The sequence below is a fragment of the Ochlerotatus camptorhynchus genome, unplaced genomic scaffold (assembly GCF_037179485.1).
Source record: "Ochlerotatus camptorhynchus isolate MF236.1 unplaced genomic scaffold, CSIRO-AGI_Acam_v1.1 ptg000190l, whole genome shotgun sequence".
Taxonomy (NCBI): Eukaryota; Metazoa; Arthropoda; class Insecta; order Diptera; family Culicidae; genus Ochlerotatus; species Ochlerotatus camptorhynchus.
In genome coordinates this window covers 804,633-824,303 of record NW_027040680.1, presented here as the reverse complement: position 1 = coordinate 824,303, position 19,671 = coordinate 804,633, and the positions used below count along the sequence as shown (strand labels likewise).

The following is a 19,671-nucleotide window of genomic DNA, read 5'->3' as shown; positions in this document are numbered from 1 at the left end:
AGATCGCGATATTTCACGAAGTTTACCAAGGGAAAAGTTCGCGAGTCATAGTGAGTTTTGGTGAACTTTTCCAACACTGATTATTATTATTATTCTTCATCTGACTAACAGTCTTAATGAAGTTTGAATAATTTCGAATGGATTTGAGCAACAAATATAATGTTTCTATCAAAGATGACTTCTAAATTTATTTACTTTTCCACACGTTATGTTGGATTTGATAAATAGTCACACATTGTTGAAAATCTAACACTGCTTCTTAATTCATTGAAACGTCATTGGATGCACTTCGACACACGGATGACAGCAGACAAAATTCGCTAGTAGCGCTAATTTTGTTTTTGAGAATAATGGATGTAAATATTGATATTGTTACTATGATTGATCCGTTCACGTCGAAATTATTGATATATTTGATGTTTCTGCTCGATATGACGGAAATTCGCGGTTATGCTGAAGCCTATCTTGATAACATTTTTCTTGTCGATAATTATTATAACAAGTTATAACTCTGTAGTCTGAACGTAAAGTCTGGTCTACATAGAATCCGGACACATAAAACCAGGCGTTCTCGTTTCTCTGGAATGATTTGACGTAAGAAAATTGCAATTTAGTCAAAATGTAGGTATTTTATTGCACTCCCATAAAAAAAATTGCAAAATTACTCCGACGGCGTTCGGATGTACCCGTGGACTTTCTTTGGAATTCCCTCCATCATCTGCCGCATACTGGACTGGTCAACCTCAGCGGCCATTTTTTTCCAACATTGAGTCATCTGTGCAGCGTCCTGAGTCGTCGTTCCAGTTTTCTTTAATTTCCGCTTCATAATTGCCCAATATTTTTCGATTGGGTGGAATTGATATCCTTGTCGACGAAATCCACCTTATTGTCAAGGTGCCACTGAAGCACTTTCCGGCTGTAGTGGCAGCTTGCCAAATCTGGCCAGAACTGAAAGATAGTATATATTTCTCCAGGCACTCTTGCTTATACAGCTTCGAGTCTATTGTTTTGTTGATGATGAAAAGCTTGGTTTTGAGTCCACAACTGCAAATTACTTACAAGATCATCTGTTTTCGGGTGAATTTATCGGTGAAAACAAATTTTAATTTGCTGGGGACATCACTCCGCGCTGTGGCCAGATAAAACTTTTTTTTCCGGGAACCTGCTTGAAATCCATCTTGACATAGGTTTTCAAATTTACCACAATGGGATTTTGACGTGGGTATGCAGGATCAATTTTCTTTTCTCGTTTTCCATTTAGTACAACTTTTATACACTCCGAACACGATGTCTCCGGTAAAATGTGTAATGGCAATTTGGCAATGTTTGAAAAATCATTGCTCAGCAATTTATCGAAAGATTTTAAATTTATTGATTAGATTTGAAATTCGTCAATAAATGGCTGAGCCATGATTTATCAAACATTGCAAGTTTGCAGTTACACATTTTACCGGAGGCATCGTGTTCAGAGTGTTAATACTGCACCTATCAAACCGAAACATTCACCACTGAAACACGCGTACTTTCAAAACAAATCGCTGCCACTGCTAACATATTCCAAATCCGACCATTAGAGGCGCTGCTATAGAAGAAATTAAGTGTCCAGATTCTAAGTAAACCAGACTTTATTATAAGTTATAACCCGATTTGCAATTGCTCATTACAGCTAAAATGTTATAATTCGGTATTATGAAACTATGAGATATTACAACAATATTTATTTTTATTTTTAAGATGCAGGAAGAGGAGGTAAACCCAAGTGTCGTGACCTTTCCGCAACATTTCACTCAGCCACGAAAAGTCTTCCGGTAAAACACTTCTGGACGTATTCTTCCGTCAATGTCTCTTGAACCTCTGAGAGATTCAAGAGATTTTTTTTTTATTATTATTATATTGATTTGGTTGTTCGACTGGTTTTATGGAGATTTCGTTTTTATGGCTTTCTCAGTCTAGGGTAATTCAAACAGTTTGCATTATTATAGTCACTTTAACGCTCCTGGGTCATTCGTGACTTGTCTGGGGGTGAGATTTGAACTCGTGACTTTGGCGTGAGAGGTATGGATTTAAACCACTACGCCGGGGTCACCCCCAGATTCAAGAGATATTGACGGAAGAATACGTCCAGAAGTGTTTTACCGGAAGACTTTTCGTGGCTGAGTGAAATGTTGCGGAAAGGTCACGACACCAAGTAACCAAGCAAGTGCAATATAATGCTGATGTAAGGGAGATATAAACATGTATTGCCATATATCACTCTTATATTAGAAAAAGGGCCCTTATCGGGCTATTCACGGGCTTGATGGTTGCTTGAGAAGTTTGTGTATGACACATAAAAACTCAATTTCGCTTGCAGAGTATCAACATTAGCAATTAGCTATAACGATGAGCACTCACTCATCGCTATTGCTAATTACAGCTAAAATGGCTAATTGTGACCCTCAGAAAGCATAATTGGCAGGTTTAATGTGCCATACACAAGCCTTACCTCATCTTCTTGCATCTTACATACACAAATTATTATATTAATATCTCATAGTTTCATAATTTTGAAAAGCAGCATTTTAGCTGTAATGAGCAATAGCGATGAGTAATGCTTCTTTTTGAGTTTGGTTTAGCAGTTTACCAAATTTTAAGTAAATGGATGGATGCGCATGATGATACTTTATGCATTTAATAGTGGAGTGTAAACTGCCTCCGTCTCCATGGGGTGGTGTTTCCAAGGATTTCCACCTAGGAAGGCGAAATTTGTTGAAAAGTAATATTGAAACCAGTTATATTGGTTTTAATTTAAGTATGTAGGTAGCAGCAGGCACGGAAAATCGTTTATATTAATTTCGTGCATTCATTAGCCTCTAACGTTTTTCATTAACAGAATGCCGTTAAGTAATGTATGAAGCTTTTGTAGGTTTTAATATAAGCTATCACACTTAGAAATACCTAATTTAACATGTGACGGAATCCATCTTTGACATAAAGGATGAGACGTAAACAAACATGTCATGTAGAATTAAGTGCTCCGAGAACGAAAAGTACGTTTGATTGAGCTGAGTTTTGCGTCTATTACGACTCAATTTTATGTCAAAAATGACCAGCCCGGTGGCAGGCTCGTAGGCAACATTGTATACGGTGACAGCGGGCCCAGGACAGCAGAACAAACGATTTGGGCCCCGGACATGCTGCCTACTGTCAAACATAGCTGTTAGTATAGGCCTTGTCACTGGCCTGAAAATGACGCTCGTATATGTCAGTCTCAGAGCACCCAAATTTACATGATTTTTTTTAAGTGTGAGAATAACTCAAACCTGTATATCTTATGCATGATGAACCAGAAAGAACAAAACCCACCATTGTTTTTCAGTGAATTTAAATTATATTCACTGAAAAACAATAACATGTTCTGCCTGCTCTAGCTCGTCATGCACAAGAGATACAGATTTTAATTTCGGGCAAACATTATAGCTAATATCAAAACCTACAAAAGCTTCATACATCATTTTAAGGAATTGTGTTAATGAAAAAAGTTAGAGGCGATTGAATGTAAATGATTTTCCATGCCTTGGTAGCAGTCTATTAGTTGTCATGACATTTTCATGTTTTGGTCACCCCTATCTTTTGCAATACGCACCGTGATAGATGCAATCGTCACAGCCAACCCGGAATGCATATACTAGTGTAATCTAATCCCCCAATGGCAGGAACCGAGCGGGAAAAAAAGTGCATCTATGCAACTGCTTGTGCACTGTGCCATTCTAAGCAAGCAGTCAGTTAGTGCAGTCCGTCGGAGCTATACAAACTGATAGAACACTATCAAGGGACGATCAAACACTACAACGCTGACTGACTGTTATTAGTGTAGTAACCGTCCCAACCCCGGATGGTGTTGTGGTGGAAGAAAACTTGCCCTGCTCTGGATTGCATTGTCCAGTAGTGCATCGCAATTGTTTCGGAGCGAAGCTTCAGTTGAGCGCGGTTCCCGTCGGTAGTTCTGGCGCGAAACGGGCCGGTCGTGTGCGGAAATCATCCGATAATACCTACGCATTAGCCGGTGCATCGGTTGACGATCGGTGTTGGAAAATTCGATGTATGTTGCGTGAGTGGAGGTGGCTGTCTGTTATTATTAGTGCATACGGAGTGAATTGGTGTTGGTTGAAGGGAGAATATACGTCCAAGAGCGCGACCTTCGCTGATAGTTAACAGTGCAAATATAGTCGACGAGTGTATTTAGAAGATTCGCCTGGAAAAAACGTGTTAGTGTACCTTGGAGCTTGCTGTAAACAAAATACCGCCAGTTAGGTTGCTTGTAAACAGTGTAGGGGAGGGTGGAGCACTAGGGCTAAACGCAAATATTATGTGATGGACATATCGTGATCGTTTGGCGTATGGTTGTGCAATATTTATTCACTAGAAGATTTTTTACTGAGTACACATCTTCTAATAATGATATATCGTGTAAGTAGAACATTATTTTTAAATATTATGTTGAGTAAGGGGGCCAAAATTTTACTTAAGTAGAAAAAGTAGAAGGGTCTATGCCTAGGGGCACGAACGGAAGCTTGACGTAGGACCACTAGTGGACGGAATAAATGTGAAGAGCATTAAGTTCTTTTAATTGATCAAATCAGGCATAACATTTGATAACGGCACAAAAGCATTTGTAAACAAACATTCTAAGGCCCTTTACACGCGAACTAAAGTACGCCCACGCAAACCAATACCACTTACGGAAAGGTGATAGTTGCCCCTATGCGATGATGTTGTTGGTTTGCGTGGGCGTACTTTGGTTCGCGTGTAAAGGGCCTTAGAAGGTTTGTTTACAAATGCTTTTGTGCCGTTATCAAATGTTATGCCTGAAATATCTATTATCTCAACTCTTCCCGTTTTTGAATTGTAGGCGATCCAAATTAGTAGTAATCTTTTTCAAAAAGAAAGTTGATTACGAGAATCAATCAAAATCACTTGCACCCCTGCTTCCAAGCTTGTGTGGTCGTTCCCAACAAACAATTTGACCTGAATAAGCTATTTTTTAGCTTAAGAAGCATATTTGTGCCTGAATAAGCTGTTACTCAGCTTGCAATGTTTGTTGGGTTTTGTGGTTCTGAATATGCACAAACAAGCATAGATAAATTCAATTCCAACTCTTTACTGATGTAAGCTTGATGGCCCTGAAAAGGGCCGTTTTATTGAAGAGGACATCCATGGCCACTTACGCTTGGCGTGTTTAGTGTAGGTGACGAACACCTTCAGCACACCTCGTAGATCAGACCGGAGATACGTCAGACACTGCCACGGCGAGCCAGACGACGGATGGTGGTTATCTCGAAGAATTTGCGATGACGATTGGCACCTCCTTTGCCACGACCAGCCACGACCTACTGCTGCTTTTGCTGACCACGCCGTCCGAAGCGAAAATGAGCTGATACCAGACAGCAGCGCTGCTTTATATCTTTTTAGGTTAAAGCAGAATGATGTGCAACCAAGTGGTATAAAAGCTACAAAGACTCCTCCCATTATGAGTAGTTTACTATCAAGTAGCGACACTGGCTATTTTCTTTTTGCGTACACGGCGAATGAGAACGCCCCAAATTTGAGTTTAGTTCACTCATAATCGCCAAAAGTGTAGGAACTCAGCGATGAGTAAATTTGTCTCATGATTTCCTGTGGAAAACCTAAAAAATCTGCCAGAAAATGAGGAAATTGACGAAAATTTTATTCAGTCTCGGAGTAGTACCAATAGACTGAGTGAATCCAATCTTTACTTTTCTCAAATTTGGGAATTTTTCCCTGGTAAATCCTGGAAAAACCTGGGAAAACACGAGGAATATTTACTCATCGCTGAGTTCCTGCACTTATTTCTGAGATAACTAAACACAAATTTGGGTCGTTCTCATTCGCCGTGATAGATATCGGCGCCGGTGGTTAGCGTGATTACCTCTCACCCCAGCAGGCCTGGGTCCAATCTCAGTCGGCGCCATCGGCATGTTCTAAGGCATAACATCTCTGGGAGCTGCCTCCCTGGGGTCGGTAGCATTGGAGCTAAGTACGGAAAACAAATCTCGCATCAACAATAGAAAAGAGCCCATCAGCATTTGTAAACAAACCGTTCCAAAGCCCTTTACTCACAAAGCGAAGGCCACCCACACAAACCAACACCATCATCTAACTTCTACCTACAAGATGTTGGTGTTGGTTTGTGTGAGCGGCCTTCGATTTGTGAGGCTTTGGAACGGTTTGTTTACAAATGCTGATGGGCCCTATTCTATTGTTGATCCAGAAATGTTTCCTGCCGCCTTCGTCGAATTAGATGCTAGTTGCAAAGTTGATCAAGGTTGATCAAAACAATTTGTATCCCTGCTTCCAGTTTGATTACATGAGCATTTTGTGTGGTCGGTGGTTCTGAATATGGACAAACAGGCAGATGAATTCTATTCCTACTCTTTACTGTAATAAGCTTGGTGACCCTGAAAAGAGCCGTTTTGTTTCCAGTGTTGGTGATGATTTAACCTCTTAAACCAAACAGAGTGCGTCTTTGTCACTTCAAAAACATAGATGACACCCATGGCCGCTTACGCTTGGCGTGTTTAGTGTAGGTGACAGCATCGCAGATCTCATTTTTCAGGAACACCTTCAGCACACCTCGTAAATCAAACCGGATATACGTCAGACACCGCCACGGCGAGCCAGTGGTGGTTATCTCGAAGAATTTGCGTTTGGTTCTGAACATGGCGATGAGTGTGTAAAATATTACGCAATTCCATCCTCCCTATTCGCACGCGCCCGAGGATCGGAGGCGAATGCCACTTCGACTTGTTTCGTCTACTTACTACTCTCTGACGACTGTGCTGGGGAAGCAGCATATGCATGTAGGTAATTGGTGGATTTGTTAGTTAATTCGACACTTTTGGACAATGCTGAACATTTACCAGTTTTTCAATAGAGTCTTGTCAACATTCGGAAGCATTGTTATCAATGCGTAGCCATATTTGTGATCGATTGGTGATAAAATTATTGAAATTGGACCAGGGGAAGCTGAGTTATTAACGTTCAAAATCTTTCTTAATTTGTTACATGTTCCCTTTTTGGTTTTCACAAAGTGTACCCCCATATAGAAATCAAAGACGTAGTCCTACGTCAAAAATATATCTTAAAACTCCAAGCATTTGGAATCAAATTAATTGCATACACAGGATCCAACTTTCTCTTAAACAGGGTGATGAATTTTCAGTTCATTCGTTGCTAGGAAGAGTTTTCAAAACGAACTTTTTCGCCACCATAAAATCAAAAAACAATGGGACATGTCCATTTGCGACGAAATTATGGAGTGTAGCTTTATAATGTCTTGTAGGATGTTTTTTATGAGTACTTTATTTGAGTGGTAAAATTTGTTGCTTAAGGTGGGCCTATTCCACTCAGAAAAAAACATATTTTTTTTATGTCTTGTTAAAAATGATGAACATCTATATGAAAACATTGTAGGGTAGAGCGCTACTTCGTCGTAATCGCCCATTTCCGTTCTATCGATCAGAAAAGATCAATAATATCAATGATTTCACCAACCGGTGACCACTAGTGTTTATTTCAGTTACCGTGGGGACGTAATTTGTGATTAGCCCCGGTCCCTTTCAAATTGTATCATTATTTATGATTGGTCCTTATATTTGAAATGACGTTTCACATTCATCTAGCGATGGCCGATTTTCATTCGAATAATCGATCAATCGATTATCGAACCGAAAAGTAAAATATTTGTAATCGGTTATATCATGCCGATTTTAGGATTAACATCTCCAGAGGATCATCACCGATCGTTTCAAACATGTGCTGCACTCTCATTGGTGGAAAAATGGCAGCACAGCGAAAAAAAAAATATAGATTAGTTGTTAATCGAGTTATTAAAAAATGGGACATCTCTGATTTTTGTGGGATTGTTTTGATCAAAATGAGCGCAAAATTTCATCTCTACCGAGGGGGCAGGAAAACCACAAAATTACCTTGAATACGGGGGGTATTCATTGGATGAAAGGGACCGTGAAAGTGGACACTAAAATAGAAAGTTATTCTTCCGATAGTTTCATCTTAGTATTCATCTTTGATTTCACCATGTACAAATCAATAATAGGTTTGTTCAGATGCGTTAGTTCATTAGCTACAACATAAATCCTATTATAGCGCATTGTATGACTATTTACGCTCATTGTTCTCAAAACAAAAGAAGCGCTCCCTGTGAATCCTCTTTTTCTACGTTTATCCGTAGGACGAAGAAAATCTAATGGCGTTTCAATGCGTTAGGACGGAATTGAAACTCGTAAGACGAATTTAGAATCAAGAAACAGTATTAGATTTTAAACAATATCTCAACAATTTGTGACTCTTTATCGAATCCAGCTGTACGTATGGAAAGGTGAATAAATTTAGAAGTCATCGTTCACAGCAATATTCATTTTTTTGTTCAAACCCATTCAAAAAATAGAGGTAAAGCGAGAGTTGTGCTTAGTAGGACGGAAATTAGATCAAAAAGCCTAGATGAATTCATTTTAAGAAACTTTGTTCAACACGGGAATTTCCTATCCCGCAAGTGGACGAATTTATATGTTGAAAATAGATTACAAACGGTACCCAAGTAACCAAAAGTTCTGATAAAAGGCTATTTGAGACTTAAGCAGCTTGGTTGATTGTGGTGTATTGAATTCTAAGCAGCCTAAATTTTTAAGTTGTTATAAGAGCTTGAAAGTTCCGGTACGTTAATTGAACAACATTCTAAGCAGCTTCTGGCAGAATTTGAACGGCACTTTTAAAAAATAAGTTGAATAACCTTTTTTCAACTTATTTTCTAAAAGTGCCGTTAAAATTCCATCAGAAGCTGCTTACAATGCTCTTTTATTAAGGTACCGGAACTTTCAAGTTCTTATAATGACTTTAAAATGAGGCTGCTTAGAATTTTATAGACTGGAAACTTTGACAACTTTTTCTGCATAAACTTATCTTGAACCATTCCTTTTCTGGTAGCCGTGTGGGAATAATTTGGATTTTGCTTATGCGCGAGCGAAATTTCGATACGCTGTTCTTCTTGCTGCGACGCCATTGTGACTACTGAATGGAAAATGGCAAAAAACAAAATAGAGGCAACATTCCGTACGCACAGACCTACAAAATGAGGTGTGTTCAAGTTTTTTAAATGCACGGTTAAAAAAAAAAAATCGTTAAATTTGAGTCGACCAATTTTTGATTGTTCCACCATTTATGTTAGCGTTCTTTATAAGTAATATGAAAGTGAAGTGCCTCTAGCGGCGTAGTTTTCAATTGAACCTTTATCCTGTGGCACAAGTTTGTTGGTGTAACCCAGTTCGACAACTTTGTCGAAGACAAAACTGCTTTATGTATTGAAACTTATCACATAATGCACCAGAGCCGCTATTAGAGTGGGTATCCTTATTTGGGATCCTTATTCGCGCCTCCTATTAACCGGGAATAAGGATTCCTGATTGTAATTTCCCCAATCCACAATGAAAAAAGGGGAAGAAAAAAGGGTGAAAATTACAAACATCGATCGTATTAGTGCGCGGAATTATATGCACTGCCACAACATTTTGGTACTGATTTTTACAAATCTTATATTTATTAATGAAAATGCGATAAAAACCTATCAAATGATAGATTTGACGATAACATGTCTCTTCTTCCCATGTTTCTGTAGAGAAAAAGACTTTACTCTCGCAATAAGTGAGCGGAATAACATTAATTTACAGGAAATTATAAATTATGAAAAAAAAATAATAGAATGCATGATAGGGGAAATGGCTCTACTGTTGGCCTATGGATCTGCTATTTATCAATTTTATCTAGATGAACGCGTCATTGGAACGGTACTAATGGATATTTTTGGTCGCTATTGAAAATTTAGTCGATTGCTGAATTTATGTATGGGCCGAAGTTAGGGGCATTTAGGCCGACATTACATCCATTTCCCTACACTTTGAATTAACTTATAATGGAAGAGTTCTGTCGTCTTGTGACTGTCACATGTGAATTGGCGTAAAAACCAAAGTATCACTTAATTTAATCGCACCCTTTAGGTCAGATTTCTGCCGACTTTATCCTTTTTGACGCTCCGTCGACATCAGCCTCTTGGTCTGCCTCTGCTGATATGTCCTGCTGGGTTCTAATCCAGTACTTGCTTGCGGTTTTTGTTTCCACCCTTTTTTAATGTATGGTTGACCCATCTTCGTTTCCGTTCTTAAATTTCTGTGGAAATAAGATTCTGATGACATCGACGATATAGCTCGGCGTTCAAGAATCTAGTTGTGAGGCCACCAGGCACGAAATATATCGCTTAATGAAGACCTACAGCTTTTGAGTGCTCTCTGCTAATCACCTTGAGGGCACATTATTAAACCTTATTTTCTCCAAAATATTCTCCCAATATTGGTCTGTTGGAAACTGGTATTAAATTTCATGAAACCCAACCTATGTTAAGTTTCACGTTTCAGTAGGTTTTTAATTTTTGGAGTGCCAAGTCAGTACGTTTTTAATTCTTTGTTCGTGTTTCACTTTGTACTACGGCCAAGTAGCACAGATCTGTTGCAGGAAATTGTTTGTGACCAAAATAAGTCACATAGAGGCCACCTCAACCGATTTGTGACAATTATGCTGCAAGGGTGGTGAGAGTACTGAAAGGTTAACAGGTCGTCCCAAAACTGCTCGGTTATATGATTACTTATAAAAAATCAGGGAATGCTAGGCATTTTCCAGTTAAAGAACAAAAATCAGGAAAATCCTGATAAATCTGAGTACGGGTAGATGAGGCTGGATGGCCACACTAAGGTTAACATTTTTTATATATAATAATTGCAATTAATACATTGGAGAACTGCAAATAATATAAATTATCCATTTGGTTCACTTCCCAAATTCCCGTCTGTTTCTGAAAAGACGCAACAGTTATACCAACCGGTGGAAACTTAACGACTTTTAATTAGCTCTCTACTTGACTAGCCTATTGATCTCAAGCAAATCGATTAACGTACCCCATTCTAGTCGAAATTCTAGTACTACACTATGTTTGTTTTGAATGAAAGTTTGACAGATAAAATGAGGGGTTCGTGGATTTTCCTATGTTTCGAGGGATGTATCGATTAGCTTGGGACCGAAGACAATACCAGAGCTGAGCCAAAAAGGTGAGCACGTTTCTTCGGGACCTTCTAGTCTTTTTTTTCCTTGTCTAGTATTTTCATCACTGCGACCATTTTTCTGATCTATTGTGATATATTCCCCATTTTTTTCTTTAGCTATATCAAGATGCCGTATCACTATTATTAGGAGTGATCGCCATCGTTTGACTAATAGCATTATCCCAGCACGGCATTATACTTCGAATAAAGTGCACTGCCGTACGGGGAGTTGTTCTCCAAATGTCAAAGGGTTCTATCAGCCCCTTGTCGAAGAACTTACGCCTTTTATTGAAAATTGCCGGACAGTGGCATAGCAAATGTTCCGAGTCTTCCTTTTCTATGCCACAGAAGCGACATACATCATCTTGAAGTTATCCAATCAGCTTCAAGTGATAACGGCTCGGGCAATGACCTGTTATAAGACCTGCATATATACTAAGATCTTTCTTAGAAAGTTCCAGGATTTTGTGGGTCACAGAAATGTTTGGATTAATAAATCGCTTCGACTGCCTAGCAATGGAAGTGTTCTTCCAGTTTTCCTCCACTTTTGAAGATTCCCACGCTTTTAGCTCCATTCTAAGAGATGCAGCCGATAAGCCACAAAAGGGCTCTGGCCCGATGAACTTATGAGAAGATCCGAGTCTTGCTAGTGCATCAGCTCTTTCATTTCCCTCAATCCCTCAATGACCAGGAACCCAATATAAGTTGACTTGATTATGACAAGACAATTTTTGAAGTGATTGAACACACTCCCAGACAAGTTGTGATGTACATGTCGCCGACTTTAAAGCATTTAGAGCAGCTTGACTGTCGGACATGACGCATATATTTGAACTCTTATAGTTTCTACGCAAACACATAACGGAACACTCTAAAATTGCTTGGATTTCAGCTTGGAACACAGTTGGCCATCTGCCCATAGGAACCGATATTTCTATCCCTGGGCCAGTTACTCCTGCTCCCACTTGATTGTTCAATCTTGAACCATCTGTAAAAAAAAAACAATCGATCCTGGACGAAGAACCGGGCCACCAAATTGCCATGAATTACGCCCAGGGTCAACTACTAGAAAAAGTCGATTGAAATTGTATCTTTTCTCCATCCAGTCTTCGTTGTTCCTTACTAGAGAGTTGATACTAACAGTTTTTTGAATCGTAAGATGTCCTCTAAGGTCTCCTTCAAAGAGTTTCACTGACCTTGTAATCCTTAGAGCACACTTTTCGGCTTCTAATTGTACAAATTGATGCAATGCACAGTGGTTTGAATGCTCAATATCACGAACTTTTTTATTTGCGCCTTCAATGTCGGTTTTTTCACTATGGTGTCTTTAAAAGAGTTTTTGCATAAAATAAGGCGCAAAGACTAGTGATAGGTTTTAGTTCGGAACTCCACCACAGGCGGCGCTGCAAAATCTAACTTTTTACATTTACAAGATAGGTATGTGGTGTCTTCAGCAAAGTTGTAGATAAGTTTACTACAAAAATCTTTGCTGAACACACAAAACCTCTATATTTCTTAGTTTTTGAGATGCGTAGCGTTTAATATGACTGTTCAACAAAATTTAATTTTTTTCACTTTTTATAACATATTTAAAAAACTATAGGTTTTAGAAGACTATAATATTCAACAAATATATGTATTTTATTACAATACAAAACTTTGTTAAAGACGTCCAAAAGGTATCGATTACACAGACTGAGTTATTCACAAATTTAGTAATTTTTTTTACATATTTTGTGCCCTCACAGACAAAAATCCGGCAAAATCCGGCAGATGAATCTTGAATAGGATGAAAGCTTGTTCAAAAGTGATGTCAAATTCCATTGAAACATTTGTCCCTTTTAGTATCCTCGTTGATTATTTTGCATTTCAAAAAGGTCTTGACCACGGACATCAGAGTAATTGCCATAATCATAAATCACAGTAGTCTACTTGAAGGTAATATATAATTTTCAGTTAGCTATTATTATATTATAATTAAATGATTTAACGTATTACGTTATACATCATTGTATGCATGTACATATATATAAATATATCAAAAATATTAACAAAGGTTACACAATATTGTTATCAAAAACATTTTCATCTTTCTCTTCCACATCAAGCATGTATTTCGCATTGCTACAGAGGTAATTAATCGGCTTGTCTCGAGATGCTCTAAAGTTGCTGATGAGAGGATCAGAAAATGTTCCCATTTGATTCCAATTTGATCGGCACAATGGATGTAATAAACATATTTGCATCGGATTTAGTTCCGTCATCATCGTCAAGTGCTTGCTTGTGTTCACTTAATCCAGTTGTGCCATCAAATCCCCACTTAATCATCATTTTCTCCAATTCGTCATCACTAAACTTTTACAGCGTGGACGCATTTGCATCAACAATCCTCATTGTCGTGTGCTCCAAGAGATCCTTTAGTTTCACTTCTGCAGACGTTTCCGAAACTACTAACCCTGTATTGGGATAACAGCACTTTTTAGTTTGCAGCACTTTGTAGTAGGACGGATACAAAGGCACATTCCGATCCAGAGCTCCATTACGAAGCTTTTCGTATTGGTCTTTCGATAAATTAAGATCCAATATTAACGCAAGAGCTTCCGTCTCCGAATAGGGTACAAAGCCATTTTTGGATGATTGCATAGCCGAACCCATTTTCACGACTCTTGTCGGAGTTGTTTGCGTTGCCTGTTTTACAATGAACGCTGTATCTTCTTTACCATCCTCACGTAATTTCATTTGGGTTGCAAATGCAAGTTCATCTGTTGGGTAGTTAGACCGCATTGCAGACGTCTTGCGTCTCTTAACAACCTCCAAAGATTTTCTTCCATGACGGGAAGATCCAGAAGTACAAGGGAAACGATCAACAGCTTTCTGTGGTAGTTTGAAGGGGCTATCGAAATAACCACGACTGCTTTCAAGCATAGTCCGGTTGTGGGTTTCCCACAGTTTTTTTTTAATATTTGCATGTCGCCTTCACAAAATGGTTGATTTCAGCTGCCACTTGGGTCCAGAGAAGTTTTTGACTGTTACGGCATTGATTATGTTTCAATGCCGTAACAGTCAAAAAGTTCTCTCGACACAACGTCTGATTTATCAATGTCGTTTCCCTTAAATTCTTTCCACAGTTTAAAAAGCTTTCGCCTGTCGATTTCAACTGAAATTTTATTTGATAACTTATAATTTAAACTATTTTTGAAATTGTCACAAACAAATAACTTCCATAGATAGCTCATTTATATCATGAATTGGAAATTAACACTGAATACCTTATTAACTACATGGTTGTACTAACTTTCATTGTTGAAAGACATGCTTTTCTCACTTTTGGGATCTGCTACGGAAATGTTGAAAAAATAACCTTCACATTTTCTAAGGAATATGCGTTTAATGCTGCAAAACCGATCAATGTGTGATCAAACTTTGTTATATTATCACTGAGCCTACTTTGATTCAGTATTTGACAAATGCGCGCTGACACTGAACTACGGAACGACTTTTTAAAAATACAAAACAATCAACGAGGATACTAAAAGGGACAAATGTTTCAATGGAATTTGAGATCACTTTTGAACAAGCTTTCATCCTATTCAAGATTCACCTGCCGGATTTTGCCGGATTTTTGTCTGTGAGGGCACAAAATATGTAAAAAAAATTACTAAAGTTGTGAATAACTCAGTCTGTGTAATCTATACCTTTTGGACGTCTTTAACAAAGTTTTGTATTGTGATAAAATACATATATTTGTTGAACATTATAGTCTTCTAAAACCTATAGTTTTTTAAATATGTTATAAAAAGTGAAAAAAATTAAATTTTGTTGAACAGTCATATTAAACGCTACGTATCTCAAAAACTAAGGAATATAGATGATTTGGGTGTTGAGCAAAGATTTTTGTAGTAAAATTATCTACAACTTTGCTGAAGACACCACATACCTATCTTGTAAATGTAAAAAGTTAGATTTTGCAGCGCCGCCTGTGGTGGAGTTCCGAACTAAAACCTATCACTAGTCTTTGCGCCTTATTTTATGCAAAAACTCTTTTAAAGACACCATAGTGAAAAAACCGACATTGAAGGCGCAAATAAAAAAGTTCGTGATATTGAGCATTCAAACCACTGTGCAATGGTAGCATATAAAGCAACCTTTGCTAACCTTTGGAGTTTTTCTAACTTTCTCTGAACAACACTCTCTTTTGTTTTTGGCCACCAGACCAATCCACCATAAGTAATCCTGGGTTTCACAATTGCCGAGTAAATCCAATGGATCATTTTCGGTTTCAGTCCCCACTGTTTACCGAATGTTCTTTTGCATATCCATAGAGCATTAGTAGCTTTGTTTATTGCCTCCTCTAGGTGCATATTCCAATTAAGTTTACTATCGAGGATTACTCCAAGATATTTGACAGCATTAGAAAGTTCCAAAAGTGTGCCTTTCAATCTTATGTTGTCTAATGAAAATTTCTTCCTTCTGGTAAATGGCACGATAGAAGTTTTAGAAGGATTTATGTTTAATCCTTCCCTATCACACCACGATGAGACAAAATTTAAAGCAATTTGCATTCTGTTAGCGATAATACAATCATATTTGCCACGTACAATTATGACTATATCATCTGCGAAGCCAATTATTTCGAAGCCATGGGCTATTAAATTTTTGAGAAGATCATCAACTGTTAAAGACCACAATAGAGGTGATAACACGCCTCCTTGCGGGCATCCTTTGGTTGCTCTTACACTGATGAGTGAGCTTCCAAGGTTTGCTGATATTTCTCTTTTTGATAACATTTCATTGATCCAATTTACAATGCTTTGATCGAAACCACGTTTCATCATAGCTGTAGTCATTGAATCGTGAGATGAATTATCGAATGCACCTTCAATGTCAAGGAATGCAGCAAGTGAAATTTCTTTTGCTTCAAAAGATCTTTCTAGTTTTGTAACAACCGTCTAGTCTTAGAGTTACCTCTATGGTTAGCGCTATCGATTGCTATAGTACTTTCCATATTTGTTTGAAAGTTAAGTTAAAGTAACGCCAAGAGTGAAGCCAAGTCTACCTATTGAACTGTCAAACCGGCTACCTATCGTGCAAAGTCAATAAACATTACGATGCTATGAAAGGTCCACGAAAGGTATTGCAATAAAATATAATCGAAGAAATGAGCATAAACACGCAGTGAGCGTTAAATTGTCATGGGATACGCTCGGTAATGATTTGTAATGAGAATTTCTACTATTTTTTGTTAAGGTAATTTGACAAAATCACTGATATAATGATTTAAAACAGCTGCAATATTTTTTCTCTCGCTAGAAGTCATTTGAAGTTGTTGTAGAAGTCTTTCGAAAACCGTGTTGCGAGTTCAACTGTTTTTCTCTTGGCGTGACTCATTATACACCGACTCTAGTAGCAACCACCATGGGGTATTTTGTGAGATTATTAATCAAACGAATTTCATAGAAATATCGTATGATTTTTTGCGACAAGATTTTATGTTGAATTTCATACGACCGAACTATGAAGAACTGTCAGTTTTTTGTTAATCAGCCATCGTATGATTTTTCATGCATATAACTATGAATCTCAATATAAACGAACGATAGCTATCATTGGATATTACGAACAATTTCATTTGTCATTTCGTATGAAACTCATAAAGGATATGAATGAAAAATATAGTTTGAATTGATTAATTATTATATTAGTGATGGTGACGACTAGTAGTTGAGTGATTTGCTTAGTATAACGGCTTTCTAAGTCTTAATCTCACTCTAACGACAACGATTTAATCTGCCCGACGTTTCGGCCATGGACCATGAACTAAAACCTATGACCGAAGCGTCGGGTGGATTAAATCGTAGTCTTTAGAGTGAGATTAAGACTGAGAAAGCCGTTAAACCAAGCAATTATTTATTATATTTATTATATTGGTTCTGATGCAATCAGTGTGGGTTTTAGATTGGCAGGTACAACTGCGGAAACTGGGGGAAGTTCCTCGAAACCCTTCAAATTTGTCGTTGCATTAATCTTCGTCGCAGTCGGGGATGTTACTCGATCAGCCGCTGCAGCTACTCTGTCTGTTGAGGCAGCTGTGTTGATTGGTGAATCTGTTGAACCCCCGGAAACGTTCACTGTGATGGCTCGCAGTAATTGTACTCGTGTCCGATTCCTGTTCAAAAAATGTTTCTGTTGTATTCAATTATCAAAACAAAAACAAAAAGTAAATCTGATACTTACCCGATCCGGTTGTCTCTTCCGACGTGCTGTTGAAATCGATAAAGCAGAAGCAGCAGCAGCATGCTTAACTGTCTACAAATGTAAATAATGTTGTAAACTACAATGAAACAATACGAAATAAATTTACTTACAGGTTTGCGGAGCCTTGCGTCACGTCTTGAAGCTGGATCCGCCATCTTGTGTTTTGTTATTGTTTTGATTTGCATTGTCTAAATAAATTACATACGATCATCGTATGATTTTTTGCCGTAAGCTGAACCAAAATAATTCATACGACGTGTTTATGAAATTTTTATGTTTTTCGTATACCTTTTGTTGTATTAAATTATGAATACTATAGATGGAGTATGAAAACATAAGATAATTATGAAATTGATTCAGGCTTGTATTTGCATGCATTCATACGATGTAGTTTATGAAATTTGTAGGGATAATTGTCTCAGTGTAGCAGGGGGCGACCCTGGCGTAGTGGTTAACAGTGTTAAAGTGACTATAATGAGAAAAAAAAAATTCAGTGTAGCAACTTGTGCAGCCGTCGATGCTGTCATTTTTGTGTGCTCTATCGTATTCATTCGTGCTCCATTATTGCATTCTATTGATCATTAGATAATTTTCACTCAATGGATTATTCATCAGGATTACTCAAAATTTAGTTTTCTTCATTATCTTAATTTTACCAAGCCCCACGGAAGTCACATGTTGAGTGAAATTGAACTAAATTTTTGGTACTTTATTCTTACTGTGCAGATTTGAGTTCACCCGAACGTTCTTTAGCAACATGTAAAAAGGCATACAAGCCAAACTTAAACAATGCATTTAAACGTCGGTTGCTCACAAACTACAACACGCCCACTCAAACTAACTATATCATCTGATGGAGAAAATTACCTCTCAGATGCTGGTGTCGGTTTGCCAGAATGAGTCTACAGACCTTTTTGACTAGTCGTCTTTCTCTATCTAGCACACAGGAATGAATGGATGGTCTGTTTTCCCACTAATCTGTTTCCCTCTGGCTCACATTCCTTCAATTTAAATGGTGCATTGGTGTGTGTCGATTAAACGTCAAAAATCTATATATTCACGAGAAATCAACGTTTAAAATCATTGTTTACATTTGGCACATAGACCCTTATCACATGTTGTTCTAGTTAATAGCTTTCTCTATCATACGTCAAAACCATCATGGGTCAAAACAAAACAAAAACGATAAAGTTAAGTGTTGTAGACTGGACTGTGGAGTGCAATCGTTGGAAAAAGTAGTGCATGATGTTGTCCGCCACGGTGAGTAATTTATAGTGGTCGTTAATACTAAATACTATGAGGATTTGATAAAGAATTAATGTTACAGATATTTTACAGTCACTCCCGGATTTGGAAAACACAATATCTTTCTTAGGATCATTGTTAAAAGGCACATATGTGTATTTTCTAAAAAATATAAGATTTTTATTGGAAACTTAAAGGATGCTCAGTGCTCATCTTGCCCCATCTACCCTTACAACACATATAATAACAATAAGATCCACTCTTTCGTTTAGCTGGCGAACCGAATTTTTAACGATGAAAGCGCCTCTGTGGCCAAAAAGGTTACCATGTGAAAATTTGTGTAGTATTTAAAATGTATGTATTTCACCATATTATTTTATTTGATAAAAACAGTGGCACGTCAGACAAATTTTCATGTAATGCAATTAATGAAAATGATTTGACTTTTATTTTTGTAATAAGTGCAATATTTGCGCCCCTCGATGCAATTGGGATGCTTCACGACACAAAATTAATTTTGATATCCCATCAAAGTGGATCGTGTCAAAAATATGGTCTAATATTGGTTGCCAAAATGGACAAAATTATCATTAATACAGTGCATGAACTCAAGAGCAAATTTTCATTATGTCGTAAGTAACATTCGCACCAATCCGATAAAAATAAAGTTTTGTTTTCATGACCGAAAAGTTATTCCTATTTCCAAGTAAACACATATAATCTCATAGTGATAGCAATGTTTAAAATATTTAGCAGGGTTTTAATCATACAAATGCAAATCGATAGCTTTCATGCTAAAAAACACTGGTTTTTGAGTCAAAAGTTATTATACGTCGTTTGGTGGCCCCTATTGTTACTTAAGTCAAAGTGTATTTACCAGGATGTTCGGGAGAATTATCAATTACGTCTCCTTACGTGCAGCCCATTCATCATTTTAGGACCACCGAAATCATCTTAGCAACAAACAGTTCGATTTATTCACTTTAATAATGAGAAAGCGAAACGA

The 19,671-nt window shown here is 37.7% G+C and overlaps 1 protein-coding gene across 2 annotated transcripts in view; it reads left to right on the top strand.

The window, feature by feature from the left end:
- Positions 1–3,646: 3,646 nt before the first annotated feature.
- cyc (cycle) overlaps positions 3,647–19,671 on the top strand; it is a 96,632-nt gene continuing 80,607 nt past the window's right edge. Inside the window, exon 1 of one of the 2 annotated variants that reach the window (XM_065223303.1) lies at positions 3,647–4,449. The gene's annotated coding sequence lies outside the window, so the exon portion shown is untranslated. The remainder of the gene's footprint in view (positions 4,450–19,671) is intronic. The other variant, XM_065223304.1, reaches the window with a different exon arrangement.